Source organism: Crinia signifera, chromosome 9 (genome assembly GCF_055691185.1).
Source record: "Crinia signifera chromosome 9, ASM5569118v1, whole genome shotgun sequence".
NCBI lineage: Eukaryota > Metazoa > Chordata > Amphibia > Anura > Myobatrachidae > Crinia > Crinia signifera.
In genome coordinates this window covers 83,791,531-83,813,736 of record NC_139225.1, presented here as the reverse complement: position 1 = coordinate 83,813,736, position 22,206 = coordinate 83,791,531, and positions in this window count along the sequence as shown.

Sequence of the window (22,206 nt, the reverse complement as noted above, 5' to 3'; positions counted from 1 at the left end):
ACACCTGGTAATATCTTAATGACAGTTTTCGGCAGTTTTTCAGCATTTCAAAGCAAATGGTCAACTGTCATTTGCTCTCATCCATTTCCAGGATTTTGTTACAACCAGCCCAATCTGACAATAGATCTGTAGATGTATGGCCTCCTTAACTCTCTCTGCACAAGTTACATCTGCCCCACATGCAGTGCAGCATTTTTTTGCCCATTTTGAGAACAAATTTGTACTGATTAAGGGCCATTATGCAGTGCTATATTTCACACTTGGGGGGAGATTCTATAAAGCAGAAATGCGGTTAAAACCCGTTATCGGGGTTTTTACTGCATTTCTGTATGCTCTGTCCCCCCTCCGCAGTGGCAGTGCTGCAGAGGGAATCGCCAGCAAATGCTGGCGATTCCCTGCAGAAGCCTATGGGCTTCTTACCGCAGCGCTGTGTGAGGGATCCATCACGGATCCCTCCCCGAATGCCCTGCAGCCGGCGCCGTGCTCTGCACATGTGCAGATGGACTCCCGGGTCTCAGACCCGGAAGTCCAGCATCGGCGCCGCATCGCAAGGAACAGCTGTTATCGCAAGAGCTGTCCCTTGCGTTAATGATCGCATATGTTAGAGCATATGCGATCATTAAGAATACGGTGGCCGGCGAAGGGGGGTGAACATCCAGTGTCACTGAAATACATGAAATTGGATTTATGCTGCTCTCTTTGCAGTGCATATAAAAAGATAGACAATCCTGTGTATATAAACTATTTTATTATTTATTTTATTTATTAACAGTTTCATATATAGCGCATACATATTCCATAGCGCTTTACATAGTATAGTCGAACATTCACATTTGTCCTTGGCCCAGTGGAGCTTACAAACAATGTACACGCAGACATTCTAAGGTTAACTTTGTTGGAAGCCAATTGACCTACCAGTATATTTTTGGATTGTGGGAGGAAACCGGAGTGCCCGGAGTAAACCCACGCAAACACACGGAGAATATACAAACTCCACACAGTAACAGTGTAAACTGTCTAATGTATCATTTTACATATCACTTCTGTTTATTGACAGAAAAACAGTTTTGCATCCCCTATGCTGGGAACATGAATGTTTATTACATCATAATACACTTCAATGTATTTAACTGTTAATGTGTTTGCTTATCTTTGACATAATTATATGCAGCATGCAGCCCATTCATGTTCCCAGCATAGGGGATGCAAAACTGTTTTTCAGACCAATTCATGTTTAAAATAAACTGCCACAAGTAAAGACAATAAACAGAAGTGTTTAAAATACTGCACCTAAAGAACAGAGTGTAATGCATTGTTACTGAACTTACTGGAGCATTCAGTAAAGAGTTTGTTGGACATTAGAAGACACAGAGGTGCACTATTCTATTAAGGGCAAACAAAAGGTATTTACCCTGATTTTTAGCCCTAAGTTTTTTTTTCTTGGTCACTTCAATTACAGAGCAGCCTCTTAAAAAAAAAAAAAATGTTCAGGAGAAAACACAATATTCACTATTGTGACCATGAAAATGGGTCAATTTTCAGGGATTTTTTCTACCACCAAAGTCAGTCACTTTGCACAAGCTCGTACTTTTTTTTACTATGCTAAAGTATATTAATGAACCACTCTAAGACATCTTGACATAATTTTAACTAGATCGGAGCATCTTCATAGGTTTCGTTATTGTCACCTAAACAGTGAAACTTTAGGCCTCTTGCCAGAACAGAAGATGTTGACTCAGATCAAAATGCTTTTTCAAGTTTCTTATTCAGGTTAAGTCACAACTTTTCCACACTAGCCGATTTTGAAATTCTCAATTTCAATTTTTTCACTCCGCCCTAATATATATGCTGTGTCGCAGCCCACTCAAGTAGCTGTTATCAACGTTTCGGGTTTGCACCCTTTAACTACTTGAGTGGGCTGCGATTTATTTCACTTTAACTATTTTAATGAAAGCGTCACGAGTGCCTACAACCAGGGGCTGGCTGGCAACTTTTAGCCTGGGGGGCAAGTCAAGAGCACTGGCCCATAAGTAGCGCATAAGTGGCCCATAAGTAGCGCATTGTTAAATGCAGGTTTTTAATTAAAAAAAATATGTATTAATTTTTTAATTAATTAATTAATGTTTTGTATGTATCAGCCCGGCTTTGTAAGAGAATGGCCACTGAGAGGGGTTCGGGACATGGCACACTGAAAATTTGCCTGGCTTCCCACCATCCCACTCCGCCCCTGCCACAGGCTGCTCACCTGTATAAAAAATAGAAGAGGACACCACTGGCTGTTCTCCTGCATAAATAACGATCTGGACACCACAGGCTGCTCTCCTGCATAAATAAATAACAGGACACCACAGGCTGCTCTCCTGCATATATAAAGAACAGGACACCACAGGCTGCTCTCCTGCATAAATAAATAAATAACAGGACACCACAGGCTGCTCTCCTGCATATATAAAGAACAGGACACCACAGGCTGCTCTCCTGCATAAATAAATAACAGGACACCACAGGCTGCTCTCCTGCATATATAAAGAACAGGACACCACAGGCTGCTCTCCTGCATAAATAAATAACAGGACACCACAGGCTACTCTCCTGCATATATAAAGAACAGGACACCACAGGCTGCTCTCCTGCATATATAAAGAACAGGACACCACAGGCTGCTCTCCTGCATAAATAAATAACAGGACACCACAGGCTGCTCTCCTGCATAAATAAAGAACAAGACACCACAGGCTGCACCCCTGCGTAAAAGACAGGACACCACAGGCTGCACACCTGCGTAAAAGACAGGACACCACAGGCTGCACCCCTGCGTAAAAGACAGGACACCACAGGCTGCTCCCCCTGTATAATAATAATGCCATGATGCCACAGGCTGCTCCCCCTGTATAATAATTTGTGTCATGGCATTACTATTATTATATTATACAGAGGGAGCAGCCTGTGGTGTCATGGCATTATTATTATACAGAGGGAGCAGCCTGTGGTGTCATGCCATTATTATTATACAGAGGGAGCAGCCTGTGGGGTCATGGCATAATGCCATGACCCCACAGGCTGCTCCCCCTGTACAATAATAATTATGACACCACAGGTTCCTCCCGCTGTATAATATAAAAGTAATGCCATGACACCACATGCTGCTCCCCCTGTATAATAATAATGCAATGATACCACAGGCTGCTCCCACTGTATACTGTAATATAACAATAGTAATCATGCCATGACACAAATTATTATACAGGGGGAGCAGCCTGTGGTGCCATGGCATTACTTTTATATTATACAGGGGGAGCAGTCTGTGGTGTCATGCCATTATTATTATTATACAGAGGGAGCAGCCTGTGGTGTCATGGCATAATGCCATGACACCACAGGCTGCTCCCCCTGTATAATATAAAAGTAATGCCATGACACCACAGGCTGCTCCCGCTGTATAATAATAATGCAAAGACACCACAGGCTGCTCCCGCTGTATAATATAACAATTGTAATGCCATGACACAAATTATTATACAGGGGGATCAGCCTGTGGTGTCATTGCATTATTATTATACAGAGGGAGCAGCCTGTGGTGTCATGGCATTACTTTTATATTATACAGGGGGAGCAGCCTGTGGTGTCATGGCATTATTATTATGCAGAGGGAGCAGCCTGTGGTGTCATGGCATAATGCCATGACACCACAGGCTGCTCCCCCTGTACAATAATAATTATGACACCACAGGTTGCTCCCCCTGTATAATATAAAAGTAATGCCATGACACCACAGGCTGCTCCCCCTGTATAATATAAAAGTAATGCCATGACACCACAGGCTGCTCCCGCTGTATAATAATAATGCAATGACACCACAGGCTGCTCCCGCTGTATAATAATAATGCAATGACACCACAGGCTGCTCCCACTGTATAATATAATAATAGTAATGCCATGACACAAATTATTATACAGGGGGGATCAGCCTGTGGTGTCATTGCATTATTATTATACAGAGGGAGCAGCCTGTGGTGTCATGGCATTACTTTAATATTATACAGGGGGAGCAGCCTGTGGTGTCATGGTATTATTATTATGCACAATAATAATGACACCACAGGCTGCTCCCCCAGTATAATATAAAAGTAATGCCATGACACCACAGGCTGCTCCCCCTGTATAATAATTTGTGTCATGGCATTACTATTATTAATAGTAATGCCATGACACGAATTATTATACAGGTGGAGCAGCCTGTGGTGTCATGGCATTATTATTAATATACATGACACAGCACAACAGATATGTAGTTTTTTATGTTAACTTACTACTGTGTCACTCTGTCAAATTTCAGTTCCCCTCTCTGCGTCTCTGCGGCGGCGGCGGCCTCCTGAAGTGTCCCCCACGCCACGAGTAGTTCAGCAGCGTGCGGCCCCAGCCTTCCTCCAGTCCAGTCTAGAGTGCAGATGCAGAGCAGACGCGTGGGTGGGAGGCGTCAACGCCATGACGTCCCCACCGCACCCAGCGTCTGCCGACTGCCACTGCCGCCCGCCGGGGACAAGAGGGAACAGGCTGCCGGCCGGAGCCCTCCTCCACGTAGCCGTGGAGGCCGGCGGCCATGTTCCTGTGGCCACAGTCCGCTGACATCATATAGAAAACCACAGGAACATGGCCGCCGGCAGAAAAAAAAAAAAAAAAAAAGCAAAGCGGCCGCGGACACGGCCGCGGCAGCGCGGCCCGCAGCACAGCAGCCAGAGCGGCCTGGGGGGCAGATGGCACCCTGCCCCCCGGCCCAGCCCGCCCCTGCCTACAACTACACTGCATATTTCTCCCTGGTAAGGGATTGAGAGCATCGGACCCAAAGACTTCTATAGGAGAGTGCCAGGCAATTGTACCATATATATATTTACCTGAGCCCAGGTTAATCTTTTGAGGAAGCCATATGTTTGGGGGCAGAAAATATCGGCAGCATTCAATGTGCCTGCATAAAGCATGCTATAAGCAATTACATGGACTGATGGCTCCGATGGATATGTGCAAACGAGAAACATTAACATGTCTTCCATGTCTGGTGGTTTTCCCCTGTAAGGGGCAATATTTTGCATGCAAAACACACCTTGTTATGATTTTAATAATTTTATATGATTGGAAATGCTATTTCATTAGATATTTGCAGATACTTCTTTACTTCTGTGAAAGCCTGAATCCTCAGTGACTGTCCCTAGGACCATGGAGAGTGCTGGGAAGTGGGTGCAGCCCAGTGCACAGAGTGTGTACAGTTTTGTAATGGCTGAATAATGATATACTGCATTTATGTTCCTGCTTCAGTGTTCTGAACAGATAAACATGCAAAACATGGTGTCCTGTAGAACTGTGAAGAGATGTGATACCCAGTGAATGATAAATCTGACATGCTTTTGTCACATTAAACTGTAACCTACCATGGATAATCTGTCTCCTTCAACAGGCATGCAAATGTCTGGCGTCTTGTCTCAAAACTGATTAGAGATTGTGACACTAGACACGACATTGCATATGTGTAGATCTGCAGAAAGAACTAGATTTCAAGCAAAAAGCTGCACAAAGAAACGGATGGTACTGTATACAGTCAAACAACAAAGCAGTATAAGACACAGTGGGGGAAATTTACTAACATTGCTGATTACGGCCAATACCGTATACGAATGGGTACAATCGGGATCGGCTGTAATTGGCTGTAAATGCGATCTGAGAATACTGCTAATTTACTAAGCTGTTGTATTCCCAATGGTGAAGTGATTCATATTGGGCTGCCGAGTTCCCAAGGCCCGTGTTAAATAAAAGTGTAATATAAAGATATTGCATTCTGTCAACGACACCCATAGAGGGACAATAAATTAGTCTGCAGAGCTTAGGGAGGCACCGTGTGTCGAGCGCAGTGAGCCTGCAAGGGGGCAATCCACGCCCCCCCCCCCCTTGTCGGGATTTCGGCGGTCGGGATTCCGGCGCCGGGATTTTGAACACCGGGATTCTGACCGCCGCTATTTAGTACCAATCCGGATATACAAACCCACCCAAATGTAACTCTCTTTACACGTTACATCTGCCCTACCTGCAGTGCAGAGAGAATTTGCTTTTGCGAGTGAACAAGAATCAGGTCCTTAGCCCCTTCAGTGGTGTTTTTTTTATTTAGCGCTTCCCACTGGGCAAGTTTTTTAGGGGGATTGCTACCTAAAAAACCCCACCACGCTGTCCCCCTGGGCCAGGCAACACATGAACACAATGCCCAGGCCCTGCACCCGGCGCCACGGCCCTGCACCTGGCAACCCGGTGCGTCAGTAGCCGGCGCCGGATGCTTCAATAGAAAAGCCGGGGTAGGTGGGGTGGTGAGGAGGCGCGGTGGAGGAGAGGGTGCTGGGCAGTGCTGAAGCTGGCTGAGTTCAGCAATTAACTCAGCAATGCTGCCCGGCTCTAAACAGTGGCAATCCTGAGAATTTTCTGAGCTTGCCAGACTGGGCACTGAGGCACAGCCTGGAATATTCTCGGGATTACCACTGAAGGGGTTAAAGAAAGCCAATAAAAGAAACCAAATTTAAAACTATCAAACAGAGATGAAATCTGATAACATGAGAATAAATTTGGGACATGCATTATACAATACAAAGTTAAATAAATGCAGAAGTATGAGTGATTATATAGCCATAATGATGTCTGTCTCTCAGCAAATAACATTTGTTGTAGAAGAAGTAGGTGATAAATGGCTACACCCATGCTTCAGAATTTAATAATTACTGTAGGTTTGACTTTCTAGTTGTGGCATTGGAGGCGAAAACAGCAAAGGTAGCAATAGACAGTTAGAATAAAGATATCCGAGTTCCAAGAATGTGTTTTATGTGAATTCAATTCTGAGATAACTGTATTATAAAGCATAATGGGGCAGATGTATCAACCAGCGTTAAGTGCAGAAATGCACTTAACGCTGGTTAACTGGGGGGGGATTACGATTTCCCTAATGTATTACTAGCGCACCTAACGTGCGCTAGTGACAGCCCGCCGAGTTATGCTCGGCGGGGCTGTCCCTGCAATCCCCCCCAGGGATTAGCGGCCGGGGCGATGTATTAACAGCCTTCAAGGCGTTAATTCGCCCCGGCCGCTTCGCCAGCTCAGGGCTAGCGTTGTCCTATCCCCCACTGTGGGGACAATGCTAGCCCTGCTTCTGGCTCGGGCTGCGCTGGAGATCTCGCGGTTTTTTTGCGAGATCTCGCGCATGCCCAGTAAGCCGGGCAGGGGGGGCGACGGCGAGTGCGCATGTGCGGGGCGGCGAGGGAGCTGATAAGGAGAGCCGTTAACGCTGGGGATAACGGCTCTCCTTATCGGCATGGGGGATGTTAATACAGCTCCCCAGTAACGAGTGCCCGCTTCTCCTCGTTATGCAGGAGAAGTGGGACGTTATGTCTGAAGCGCAAAGGGGGGGGGGGGGGGTTAGTACATCTGCCCCAATGGGAGAAATAGAAAATTCTAAGTATAATGATTATCATAGGATAGGTCACAAATCGATTGATTGCAAGCAGGAAAACATAAATCCTATGCAAAGCTAGTCTACAATGTACTGTGTCCTAGCAATATTCCAACAGCCAAAGCAGAAATCTGAATTGATGATTGGACCTATGGACCATTTTAAAGGCATCAGCCTCACTGCCTTCTGAAACATATGCATAGTTTCACATTACTAATGGAGAAAGTCATTGGCCTTTTTTTACAATATTTTACCATTTCTTTATAATAGAATGTGTCCATGTGTATAGGGATGTGCACCGGCCACTTTTTCGCGTTTTGGGTTCTAATTACCTTCAGGTTTTGGGCTCTACTGGGCACCCCTGACCTGATACAGCACACATGGAATTATACAGCACAGTTGGCGGCACCCCTGGACTGATAGGGCACCCCTGGAATTATACGGCAGACAAATTCCTGCAGTAAAAATAAAAAATGTGTATTCTTTTAATTATAAAAAAGAGCAGCACCCCATGAATTATACAGCACTCTTGGCTCAACCCTGGACTACAGCGCATTTAACAGCCCTCGCAGTAAAAAAAAAAAAGACACCTTATTTTTATTTTCATAAAAAAAATGGCAGCTCCCCTGGTCTGATACGGGACACATGGGGGCACCCCTGGAATTATACGGCACACATGCGGGCACCCCAGGACTGATACAGGACACATGAGGGCACCCATGGAATTATATGGCACACATGCGGGCACCCCTGGACTGATACGGGACACGTGGGGGAACCCATAGAATTATACGGCACACATGCGGGCACCCCTGGACTGATACAGCACACATGTGGGCACCCCTGGACAAATACAGCACACATGTGGGCACCCCTGGATGGATACAGTACACATGTGGGCACCCCTGGACTGATACAGCCAGGGCCGGCAACAGAAATCTTGAGGCCCTGTACAATGATATTTCTGGGGCCCCCCACCTAATCCCAAATCCACGCAACGGTCTTTTGCATGATCCTCATTTAACCTTTTACTGCTCCAGATCCTTCTTTCAGGTGCAGACTTCTCTCGTTCTCAGTCCTGCTGGCTTGGCTCCTGGCTGTTGCTTCCTGCTGGCTCCTGCTGCTGGCCTGTCACTTTCACAAAAGAACGCAGAGCACTATGAGCAGGCAGGGCAATTCTTTCACAGAGTGTGGTACAGACGTCCCGCATGCGCAGTAAAAGTACAGGAGCCAGAGACTCAGGCCACAGCCCAACACAGGCACCAGTGGCGGGTACGGCTGTGCGTCTGCGGCCCCAGGCCGTGCGCACACACAGAGTAGATGGCTCTGCACGCCAAGTGGCAGGGCGCACACACAGTAGATGGCAGTGGCACACAGTGAGTCAGTCAGACTCAGCCAAAAACAGATGGTGCACAGTAGATGGCCAGGCTGCAAGGGTCACTGACAGGCCAGCTAGTACAGGCAGTGGCCATGCCGGAGTATGGAAACTCTGGGGCCCTTCAGATCTCTGGGGCCCGTCACACACTTGTCCCCCTTGACCCCCCCTGTCGCCTGCCCTGGATACAGCACACATGTGGGCACCCCTGGACAAATACAGCACACATGTGGGCACCCCTGGATGGATACAGTACACATGCGGGCACCCCTGGACTGATGCAGCTCCCCTGGACTTATACTAGGCACTGCTTTGAATTTTTTTATTTAATTAAAATAATGCAGCCCCCTCTGTAGCACTAGCAGCCACCTCTATGCATTAATAATCCCCCCCCCCCAGCAGGTTTCCCCCTCACCCCCCTCAGCAGATAACACGGACACATCCGTGCTGTCTGAAATCACCAACCTGTTTGAAAATGGCGCAGACCGCCGGGAACTATATATACATAGTTATATAGTAGGTGAGGCTGAATAAAGACTTGCATCCATCTAGTTCAACCTATGTTTATAGTAGCTTATCCCTTGTTGTATAGTATGTTCTGATATTTTAAAGACAGATTATGTTACTTATTCATACCCATGGATGTTATTCGTACCCATGGATGTTATTCGTACCTATGGATATATCCCCAGGTCTCGCGAGAATCCGAGATGACGTTTTAGCCTCGATTTGGACTCGGAAAGATGGCGGGAACCAGCAAACGCCTCGGATCCGGCCTTGGATCAGGTAAGTTCGGGGGGGGGGGGTTCGGATCTATAGGATCCGAACCCACTCATCTCTAGTTATTTCAGTCTTTTGTTTTTAGCTTAATATAAACAAAACATAAACGTGAATTACATAAAAATAAATGCGGTATTTAGATTACTTCTATATTTATATGTAAAATATATAGGAATAAACTTCCTACCATTTGCCTTGCCCATTATGGCATGCTTAAATGAATTGCTTTTATTGAAAACCTTCTAGATCTATAGATACTGTAGATAGAATTTCATAAAAATGTGCAAAATTACAACTATACCAAAAACCATAGCAACAAGTCAGACATTAGCTGTGATCTACTGTATCTATTGCAAGTTAGACAGTGAAAGCAGATGTCTCATCTCTACCCACACTATATATTTCTCTTTATCCATCTGTCTATTAATATGCTTATGTAATCAATCACTTTTTTTGTTCCCTTTTCTGTTTACTTCTGAGATGTGACCAAATGTTTTCAGTAAAAATATTCCGCAATGGTCAACAAATAATCTTATGCTCACTTGTGTTTTTCTCTTTGTGTTAATGTTGCGTGTTACGGAATTGGCACATGCTGTAGATAATGGGGGGGATTTACTAAGATGTGAATTCTGCTTCACATGTGATGTTGCTAAGGGTGATAAATAAATAAGAAGTAGATTCTGATTGGTTGCCCATAGCAACATCAATTGTGACGTAGAATACACATTTTAGTAAATTTCCCCCAATGTCTCCAATCCCTTCCTTATTCAGTACAGAGTACAGTTGTTTCCAACAGGTATATGAGCTGTATACATTATAAACAGTTGATAGTTTTCTCAGTTCTTATCACATTCAGAGATAATGCATGTCTACCATCTGCCAGTACAGAACATCGGCACACTTAACATTTACATCATGGCCTGAAAGATGCACTTATAATCTCAGCGCTGGCTGTTCATGGCTAAATAGCAATTATTTGATGTTCAGTCAAAGGGCTGTATTTGGTGAGTATCCAGCTACCTATCTAGATCTGTTAGGAAGAAGTATTTCCTGTCACTACTTGACTTTTGTTACGTCTGCTTTGGGATAAAAACAGAAGAGTTTGCAAAATCAAGCAATAATCACCTGAGAACAATTTAGTTCTTGGCAAACAAAATGGATGTTTGTTCTCTTCTTTGGATCTGGGACAGTGGTGCCAGGGAAAATAAAACATACAACCATTGTCTATTGATTTGTCGAGTTCTAGCAGAACTCTTATCCGGCTAATCCCTTCTGATTCTTGTTATAAAATGCACCTGCTGTTCTTTGTCAAGCTATATTACATCGCTTGCATATCACATCATGGTCTTGCATGCAAATAATGCTTTTGATTGTTTACTTCTATTTTTACAGCTGGTGTAAATGACAAAACAAAACTCCAACTTACCTAACAGAATATGGGCCAGATGCATTAAGTGACAAAATGGAGAGTGATAAACAGCCAGCCAATCAGCTCCTACCTGCCATGTCACAGACTTTGTTTCAAAAAATGTCAGGCAGAAGCTCATTGGTTGGTTGTTTATCACTCTCCATTTTATCAATTTTGAAACTTAGTGTATCTTGTCCTAAAAGAGTTGAGTAGAGCATTCATCTACTTTTATGCATTGAAGTGTTTTGTACAGCAAGGGACAAATGTAATAGGGTGTGATAATCATAAAATGAGAGATTTTGGGAGAGTTTTGCCATTTTTTATAGCTGCAATAATTTACACTGAAAACTAAGGTTGAATTTGTCATGAAATTGATTGCAACCAGCACTGGGCTCCAACAGCCGGCGGTGTAATGCCACAGCCGGGGGACACATTTTATACAAGGTCCCCCAGCTGTACCATGAGCATTGTGGCTGGTTAGCCCAGGACGGGGTCTGTGGGAGAGTCAGTACCACACCATTAAAGGGCTGAAGTCCTGTGCTTTCCAAGAGCAGTGTACGCCGGGCTGATGTGTGTAAAAAATTGAAAAAAACAACATGAACACCCAGAAAAGTAAAAGTTTAATAGACACCCCTTTAACAATTAAAATCCAATCATACATACTCACCTGGACCAGCGTTGTCATCTCTGACACTTCTCACTAAGCACTGACAGCAGCTGAGTCAGCAGTTTAAAAAATAAATAAATCACTTTTACACATTTTTATTTACACAGAACCAGGCACAGATCTAATTGATCTGTGCCTGGTTCTGTCAAATTTGTTTGTGTTTGCAAATTTTGGTAATGTTTACCTAAAATCGCACCCTATTACATTTGTGAATTGTATACTTTATTTGGGAATATATCTGAATGCGTTTTGAAGTGTGCAAATTTTCCGACATGCCAAAATCAGCGAATTCACTGGCAAAAAGTGCGAATTATACTGTAATTCACATCCTATTACACAAAACAAGCTAATTCGGACGTTTTTTGTCGAAAAGTCTCAAAATCTCACCCTATTACTTGTAACCCGCATCCAAAACCAAAGCACACATCTAATGCAGGTTAAGTATCCCTTATCCAGATATCTGTTATCCAAATTATTCCAAAAACCATAGTTTTCTGGAATGTACTTTTTTGTTGTTGCTAAAAGCACTACTGGGGAAATCTATAACTGGCACTACTGGGGACATGACATGATATATAACTGACAGTACTCAGTAGCGATTAATAATAACTGGGTGAAGTGTCACAGGCAGATTTTGTAGAAAATGAAATAGTGAATAACCAACATTAGACCTATTATGGGAAAGATTAATATGGGGTACTAGGTTGGCGGTGCTCCCAAAAGGTTCAGCGAAATAACTGAATTAGGATAAGTGTCTACAGAAAGACGCAGGGAGAACAAAACGGGTTATAATTATAATAGTTAATACACAATGCAGAAATATTCTGCATTGTGTATTAACTATTATAATTGATTACCTCAGTTTAACTCGCATGCTATTCTGCATATTAAATTGTCCTTTGCATTAAAACTGACGTGTGCATGTATGTATTTTAAGTATTAATAAATAAAGGTTAGATTTTATTTCACCCATTTGTTCACAATCTTTTCACCTACTTACTATTTAAAGTGTGCCCCAAAAACCCGTTTTGTTCTCCCTGCGTCTTTCTGTAGACACTTATCCTAATTCAGTACTCAGTAGCGCACGCAGGGGGGTTTCTGAGTACCCAGAACCCCCCCCATGAGTCTAAGGACACTAGGCTGAAAGCTGAGGGTCCCCTCTTTCCATGGGTACAAGAATTTTAAAAATTGGCCCTTGGGAACCGGAGATATCTGACTTCAAAATAGTGGACCCCATCCAAGCCTGTTAATTGCTCTTCCCAGTCAGATATTTCAGGTTCTGTCTGACTTCAAGTTTATAAAAATTAATTGAATTATAAGAAAGAAAATTAATTGGTTTTATATACACACTAAAATTAATCTAATTCAAAAGAGAGCGCCACACACCTGAACATAGAAAATTCATATAAAATTTATTTATAAAAAAGAAAAAATAAGAAACATATATTAAGGACACAAATACAATCACAAGGTACAATATCACAGATATAATTACCCCAATTGGGAATGTAATAAAAATAACCACTTAGTCATAGGTTACTAATAAACCCAGCTCTTGGACAATTCTCTACATATGAAAGATAAAATATCCATCAGTTGTAATTTCCAAGGAAATGTACATATAAGTGGGATCAATTAGGAAGTGATCCTTTAAAGTTTTGGAAAACTTATCCTTTATTTGAAGAAGATGTGCACATCTAAAAGGTTTTAATAGAACATCCTTTATTGCCAAAAGGCTTCTCAGGAGAAAGAGTTGCGCTTAAGTGTGTATACTTTGAGACCAGTACCTCTCTGATGTTACGGGTACTCACATACGGTCCCTGCAGTAGCCTTCTGTGTCGGGGTGCTACAACCCGCCTGGCTCCTTCTGAAGAAACCGCCACCTTATTCTTGCGGAGAAACGCGTCAAGGATCGTTATTTACTACTTCTAAACCCTCCTCTCACCTGCTGGGATCCTCTTTACAACTCAGGAGACGGCGCAATACAGAGATCGGGACATTTCCCAAAGCGGCAATTTCAGCTGATTTACAACTACCTGCCTACTCGGAAAAGCCGGACACTGTGGACCTATATAAAATCTAAGGTCAGTGAAGGTGCTCCCCGCCACGCCAAACACATCATCGGCTCGCTGATTACAGCTGGAGCCAGGCGGGTTGTAGCACCCCGACACAGAAGGCTACTGCAGGGACCGTATGTGAGTACCCGTAACATCAGAGAGGTACTGGTCTCAAAGTATACACAATTAAGCGCAACTCTTTCTCCTGAGAAGCCTTTTGGCAATAAAGGATGTTCTATTAAAACCTTTTAGATGTGCACATCTTCTTCAAATAAAGGATAAGTTTTCCAAAACTTTAAAGGATCACTTCCTAATTGATCCCACTTATATGTACATTTCCTTGGAAATTACAACTGATGGATATTTTATCTTTCATATGTAGAGAATTGTCCAAGAGCTGGGTTTATTAGTAACCTATGACTAAGTGGTTATTTTTATTACATTCCCAATTGGGGTAATTATATCTGTGATATTGTACCTTGTGATTGTATTTGTGTCCTTAATATATGTTTCTTATTTTTTCTTTTTTATAAATAAATTTTATATGAATTTTCTATGTTCAGGTGTGTGGCGCTCTCTTTTGAATTAGATTAATTTTAGTGTGTATATAAAACCAATTAATTTTCTTTCTTATAATTCAATTAATTTTTATATCTTTAAACGGCAATCTCCAGAATTGCCTTTGGGAGCAGCCTTAACAGTTTATATGTAACCAATGTCATTTGGTCTAGTAAAAGAGTAGTGGAGTTTAAATAGATTAATAACAATATCGCGCCCGATTGTTGTAGTTTATATTTTATTGTTGACTTCAAGTTTGTCTGAGGGTATATTCCAAAAGCTGGGACTCCCCCCCTTTGATGGACACTAGTTGCTTGTCTCTACTGTTCCCAGAACCAGAGATATCAGCCTTCTAGCAGCTGGTTACTGCTCCAGCTCCACACAACTGGTATTTAGTTTTATATACTCGTTGGCAGATTGCTTTGCCTCCTGAACTCTGATCCCAAAGTCCCCAGTACCATTTGGTAGGTGGGATTCTCTAGTTTTTAATTCCATTAAAATCTAAGAAATCTATTTCCGAGAACTGGAGATATCTGCAGTCAAGCAAGCTGTCCTCCCACCAGAAAATTATGAATAATAAGCCCACTCCACTATACACCCCTCCTCTGCGTATTAAACATCCTCTACCACCCTGGAAGTTATGTATCAGGGCCCCTTCATTCAGCCCAATGACCCCTTCTCCCACCCCATCTCCCACCATCTGTGCAGTAAAGGGGTAATTAGTGGAAATTACTGATCCAGGCCCTACATGCTGAGCAGTTGATATAATACCCCCTACCACCAGCGGGACATCTTTCCCCACCCCTACCGCTAGAGGATCGGTAGGGGCCCCAATACATTGCTATGCCCAGGGGTCTACACTGCTGTTATATATATATGTGTGTGTGTGTGTGTGTGTGTATGTATGTATATATATATATATATATATAATTATTATTATTTATATACATTTGGTCTATCTATAATACTTTAACTGACCCGGCATATACTGGGTCACCTAAGTGTCCATCTCCATGCTTTGCTCCGCCCCTCTGGAAACCCCCTTCTGAAAATCCTGCGTTTGCCACTGGTACTGGGGAATATATATGTAATTGGCACTAAATATGTGCAAGAACACGATTGCTTAGCATTCAAATTCAGTGCCTAAGATAGTACACAAACTTTGTTTCATGTTTTGAAACCTTGAAATGCACTTTGAGTTCACATGTGGATCCCGTGACTCCTGTCCTCAAGATACCTCAAAAAAATTAATCAGAAATATGGAATAATCTGCTTCTGGTTGTGAGTTCTATTGCACATGGGATGCTGCTATGGGCAACTAATCAGAATCTACTTCTTATTTATTTAGAACCTTCTAATAGATAATCTATTATCTTCTAGAAGGTACTAAATAAATTAGAAATAGATTCAGATTGGTTGCCCATAGCAACATCCCATGTCAAAAAGAATACCCATCTTAGTACATTTCCCCCATTATGATCTAATTGTCTCTGTCTTTCTCTTTCCTTGGTTTATTTCTTTTGCCCTTGATTCGGTGCTAGCTTTTCTATTGCATGACTTCATGTGAGCCTTTTGTTACTTTAGGGCTTGCATTGACCAATTTAATGCTCCAGGCAAGGTTTTATAAATACTAGAGATGTGCGGCGGACACTTTTTCGGGTTTTGGTTTTGGATCTGGATCTCCCTTCGTGTTTTGGATCTGGATTGGTTTTGGCAAAACCACCCTTGTGGGTTTTGGTTTTGGTTTTGGATTTGGATTTTTATGAAAAAATGCAAAAAATGGCTAAAATAACAGAATATGGGCCTGTTTTTGCCCCTAAAGTATTATTGACCTCAATAACATTAGTTTCCTTCTCATTTCTAGTCAATTTTGATCACTTCACAGCTTACAAAATTGTTTTCATTTACTGTAGTTGTGTCAAAAGGGTATACCGAGGTAGCTGGATGACTAAGCTAAGCGACAGCAGTGGGCATCACATACATGTGGACCTTACACTTCCAACCTGGCAGAGCGGCACTGCAGGGGCAGACAGGGTGGCAGTTTAATAAACTATCCCAAAAAAAGAGAAATGCTCCAAAGAGCAAAAAATTCAAAGAGGTATCGGCCTTGTCATGACTGGTGGTAGCAGCTTCAGAACTTCTATCAGGTTGCTGATCTTCCACTATTTCCTCCTCCATCATCCTCCAAAAATGTGTTTTTATTTTATTTATTACTTTTATTTATTTTTCTTACTTTACACTGGACACAGCCTGTCACACTGGACACAGCCCCTTGGACACTGGACACTGCCCCTGGACACTGCACACAGCCCGTCACCCTGGACACAGCCCCTGGACAATGGACACAGCCTCTGGACACAGCTCCTGTACACTGGAAACAGCCGTCACACTGGACACAGCCCCTGGACAATGGACACAGCCTCTGGACAAAGCTCCTGTACACTGGACACAGCCATCACACTGGACACAGCCTCTGGACACTGCCCCTGGACACAGCTCATGTACACTGGACACAGCCGTCACACTGGACACTGCCCCTGGACACTGGACACAGCCCGTCACCTTGGACACAGCCCCTGGACAATGGACAAAGCCTGTCACCCTGGACACAGCCTCTGGACAATGGACACAGCCTCTGGACACCCCCCTGGACACAGCTCCTACACACTACACATAGCCGTCACACTGGACACTGCCCCTGGACCTTTCCCCTGGACACTGGACACAGCCCGTCACCCTGGACACAGCCCCTAGACATTGGACACAGCCCATTACCCTGGACACAGCCCCTGGTCAATGGACACAGCCTCTGGACACCGCCCCGGGACACAGCTCCTGTACACTGGACACAGACGTCACACTGGACACTGCCCCTGGACACTGGACACAGCTCCTGTACAAAGCTCCTGTACACTGGACACAACCCCTGTACACTTGACACAACCCCTGTACACAGCCCCTGTACACTGGACAGAGCCCCTGTACACTGGACACAACCCCTGTACACAGCCCCTGTACACTGGACACAGCCCCTGTACACTGGACATAGCCCCTGTCACACTGGACACAGGCCCTGTCACACTGGACACAGGCCCTGTACACAGCCCCTGTACAATGGACACTGCCCCTGGACACAGCCCCTGGACACTGGACACAGCTCCTGTACACAGCTCCTGTACACTGTACACAGCCCCTGTACACTGTACACTGCCCCTGGACACTGGACACAGCTCCTGTACACAGCTCCTGTACACTGGACACAACCCCTGTACACAGACCTGTACACTGGACACAGCCCCTGTACACTGGACACAACCCCTGTACACTGGACACAAACCCTGTACACTGGACACAGACCCTGTCACACTGTACACAGGCCCTGTCACACTGAACACAAGCCTTGTCACACTGAACACAGCCCCTGTACAGCACCTTGTACACTGGCCACTGCAGCCCCTGTACACTGGACTTGTGTACAGCAGCCCCTGCAGACCCTAATCGAGTGAGCAGCAGCAAAATAATATATTATTATTATAGCACAGCACACAGCACAGAGCACAACCACCCTCTTCCCTCTCCTATGCTGGAGTAAAGATGGCGGGGCGCGCGTGCGTCTTATATAGAATCCAGATCCCGCGAGAATCCGACAGCGCGATGATGACGTTTTGCCTCGTTTTCGGTCCGGAATTTAGGCGGGAACTCCCGAGCCGGCTCGGATCCAGACTCGGATCGCGGTATTCGGATCTGACGGATCCTGGAGATCCGGACCCGCTCATCTCTAATAAATACCCCCCTATGGCCTTAGCACCCACATATTTTGTCCTATTAAGTCTAATGCATAATTATTTTCCCAGGTCTTGTGCCCAACACCCTGGGGGTGTAGGGTTGTAATAGGAGGAAACAGTGACCCACTTACCTGCTCTGATGGCCTTGGCAAGCACAGAGGGAACAACCTTTCCCACTAGGTTTGAAAGCTAACCTCTCTTGTCGCTCAGTGCTGGCTTGAATCCACCAGTGAATCTTGCCATACTTAACCAGAACAGCTACAGAACCAAGCTCTTTTGGAAGACTCCCTCTTGCTGCTAGGGTTTAGGAATCCTGGAGTCTTCTGGTTTGACCTGGCATCTTCTGTCTTCCATTTCTTCAAGTCTTTTGTTTTCTTACACCTTTGATCTTCTTCCCACCATGTTGTCTCTTCTCTGTGGCAGATTCTGTGTTCCTGATTTATGGAATTTTTGGTAATGGGAGCCCCTCATGGAAACATAAGAAATGTACAATACTATCTATGAAATGCTGTTCAGTTTTGAGGATTATGTAGTGTCGGATATAAATGCTGCATTTTATACAGAACTCCTTAAACTTAGAGAGGCTTAACAGAGGAGGAAATGGTATTTTAAATGCAATATGAATTTGCGTACATAATTGAGACTAAAGCAGATCCAAGCACATATATATCTGTCAGAAGTACATATATTGCTTGTGTTGGTACACTTGTGGAAGAAAATGCAATGATAATAATGAAGATTTGTACCACTTGGTGCTGATTGACTAAATGGTTAATGATCTTTCTTGCATGGTAGTATTAGTGCCATAACAAGTTATTATGCTGCCCATACACAGTGCGACAGAGCAGTGCGATGAGATGCGCGCTCCTGTGCACAACCCATCGCACAGCACATAAAGTATGTGCTGGCCATGCTTTTAGTACTAGATTCAGGCACCGGAGCCCCCCAGGTGGGGGGGGGGGAGCTCACCCTCTCCATCACGGGGGGGGGGGGGTTGTCGAGATGCCACAGCACATCACTTCCATGGGGGGGGGGGGAGTGAGGGAGCAGCATATCCCTCCACGGGGTGGGGAAATTAGAGAGCAGCGGTAGCCGTAGCTCTGGGCGGGCAGGGGGATCAGTGGTGTGCGGGCGCAATATAGGGGCAGGGGTATGGCTCACTCACCTGCTCCAGTCCCAGCCACTTTCTTTCTGCTCTCCTTGGCGCTGGCGGAAGCTCCGCTGCTGCTGCTGCACACTACCGCTCCAGTGGCCGGCGCCCTAGGCAAATGCCTAAAGCTGCCTAGTGGTGGCATCGGCCCTAACTAGATTGCATCATATCTAGTATAAAAAGCATGGTGCTGTAGCACATTGTATGCTTTTTGTACTAGATGCTATGCAATCTAGTATTAAAAGCATGGAGTTCATCGCACCATGTATGGGCACCTTAAGTGCCCTTTGCCAGAAAAAATATTTCCCGGCACCCAATTTTTTTCAAGAGCCTCCCAGACAATCCGGGAGGGTAGGCAATTATGAAATGTGTCCACATTTACAGTGCATCTCTACATGTGCTCTATGGTGTGAGTAGATCTTAAATTAAGTAATAAAGTAATATCATTGTAGAATCACTGATGTAACTGGAAATAATTGCATATTGGGTTCCAGTCACTTAACAATTCTTCAAATGAGAAAAAATGGCTCTCAAAATATATTTATTCTTACTGACTTGTTATTGTAATAAAATCCCTCTAAATACCCTTTTACATGCTAAAATTCAATACTTTTAAAAAGAGCAAGTCAGTTTACTAAGCACCAAATAGGTTTTATATGTCAACTCGCCTTTGGGCAGACTGAATAAAAATCCTAAATAACATTTCTGAGCATTGTATTATTTGCTTTTGTAGTAAAGCCTGACCACCGCCACAAACTATTCAACACATGTCAACTTTCTAAATAAAACAAAATAAAAAGAATGCTATTCCCTGACAAAAAAGCATTTTTGTGTTATTTGACATTACAATGGTATTCCACTATCTTGTAGTGCTTCTATTTTTCACAACTATTTCCGATAAAGAGCGGTGGACGCAAATGCCTTCCCTACAGCAATCTTGTAAGCAGCAGATCTGCAAAAATATGATAATGCTTAGCTCATACTTGCCTACTTTTTTTCTCCTCTCCAGAAGAAGCGCAGAGAGGAGACCAGCCAGTAGGTGTCTGGGGGGGGGGGGGGGAGGGCTTGACGAGGCTGATGTCACCAAGCCCCGCCCCTTGGCAGGCAAACTCATTAATTTGCGGGACCACAGATTAGGGGAGGGGATAAAATCACGTGAAATGACGCAACCCATGAAACCCGGTATTTGGTGCAGCGGGAAAGTGGGGTGCAGGGCGATGTGGGAGAATTACCCAACTTCCCGGGGAACCGGGAGGGGGACCCGATTTTCAGGAGCTTCCCGGCCATTCCAGGAGGGTTGGCAAGTATGGCTTAGCTTGGTATTTGTGCAGAAACATACTTAAGTAGTGTTTCTGATCTGCTGCCTGCGTACAATGACAATCATCAGTAGCACCATTTGACCTATGGTTTTAATGCATGTCACAGCAGGCCACAAGAGCTTTTATAACTACATAGGATCCTCAGACACCCCCAATGCAGTCATGATACACCTGCATTTGACATGCCACTCACCCTGTTTCCTCCCACAATGCTCAGTGGCAAATACAGGATTTTTAGAGGGGGGTTTCCAAATGCAGTACCCAAATTACCATTCTGTGGAACATTGGAGCAAGAGCGGGAGTCTAGAGGAGCCCTAGAAGAACCTTGTACATGGCATTAATGTACACACTGGTATTCTTATATACTGGATATTGTATGGAATACAGTATCAATATTTAGCACTATATATAATAACTTTACATAATATAAATAAGTTGTCGGGAAAAGGTTAAAGGTCAATAAATACACAAACATAATAAAACCAGTACTGCACTTTCTAAGCACACATTCTCCCACCTCATAGTAAGGCTCCTGTCCTTTCTCCTTGGTAGCTGCTCTCTGATGCACTGATAGAGGCCTCACACACACACACACACACACACACACACACACACACACACACACACACACACACACACACACACACACACACTGTAAACTTAGTAGAAGAAGCGGTACTTATGTAGTATCTGGGCTGCCGATTTTTTGATTGTATGCCTTAAGTTAAGGCATACAATCAGATGCGATGCGATATCGCATCGCATACGATGCGATGCGATGCGATGTGATGACCCGATTTTTCCATAGGATTCAATGTTAAAATGGACTGAGTCCATTTTAACATGGAATTCAATGGGAAAAAGGGGTCCTTTTCATACCCCTACTATCCAAGTGGGCATGGAGTTGGATATAAACCTGTGGCGAGCGTAGCGAGCCACCGAGCCCGAAGCGTGGCGAGCGAAGCGAGCCCCGCGAGGGGACGGTATTCTGTGGCCCCTCGCGGGGCTCGCTACGCTCGCCACGCTTCGGGCTCGGTGGCTCGCTACGCTCGCCACAGGTTTATATCCAACTCCATGCCCACTTGGATAGTAGGGGTATGAAAAGGACCCCTTTTCCCATTGAATTCCATGTTAAAATGGACTCAGTCCATTTTAACATTGAATCCTATGGAAAAATCGGGTCCATCGCATCGCATCGCATCGCATCGCATCGCATGCGATTTGGTCGGGTGCGATGCGATGCGATGGACCCGATTTCAAAATCGGCAGCCCAGTTACTACATAAGTACCGAAGAAGCTGCTACCACTGGGCATGTGCAGCAGTTTTGCTCTGTCCATGATGTGGTGGCAGTTCTAGTAATCATAGTATATACTAGGGATGTGCAACGGACACTTTTCGTGTTTTGGGTTCTGATTACCTTGAGGTTTTGGGTTCTAATGGGTTTTGGCAAAACACCTCCTAAGTGTTTTGTGTTTGGATTTTTTGGGTTTTGGGTTCTGATTTTTTTGTTAAAAAAGCATAAAAACTGCTAAAATTGCAGAATCTGTTTTTTTTTTTTTTGCTCCTACGCTATATTAACCTCAATAACATAAATTTCCACTCATTTCCAGTCTATTCTGAACAAGTCAC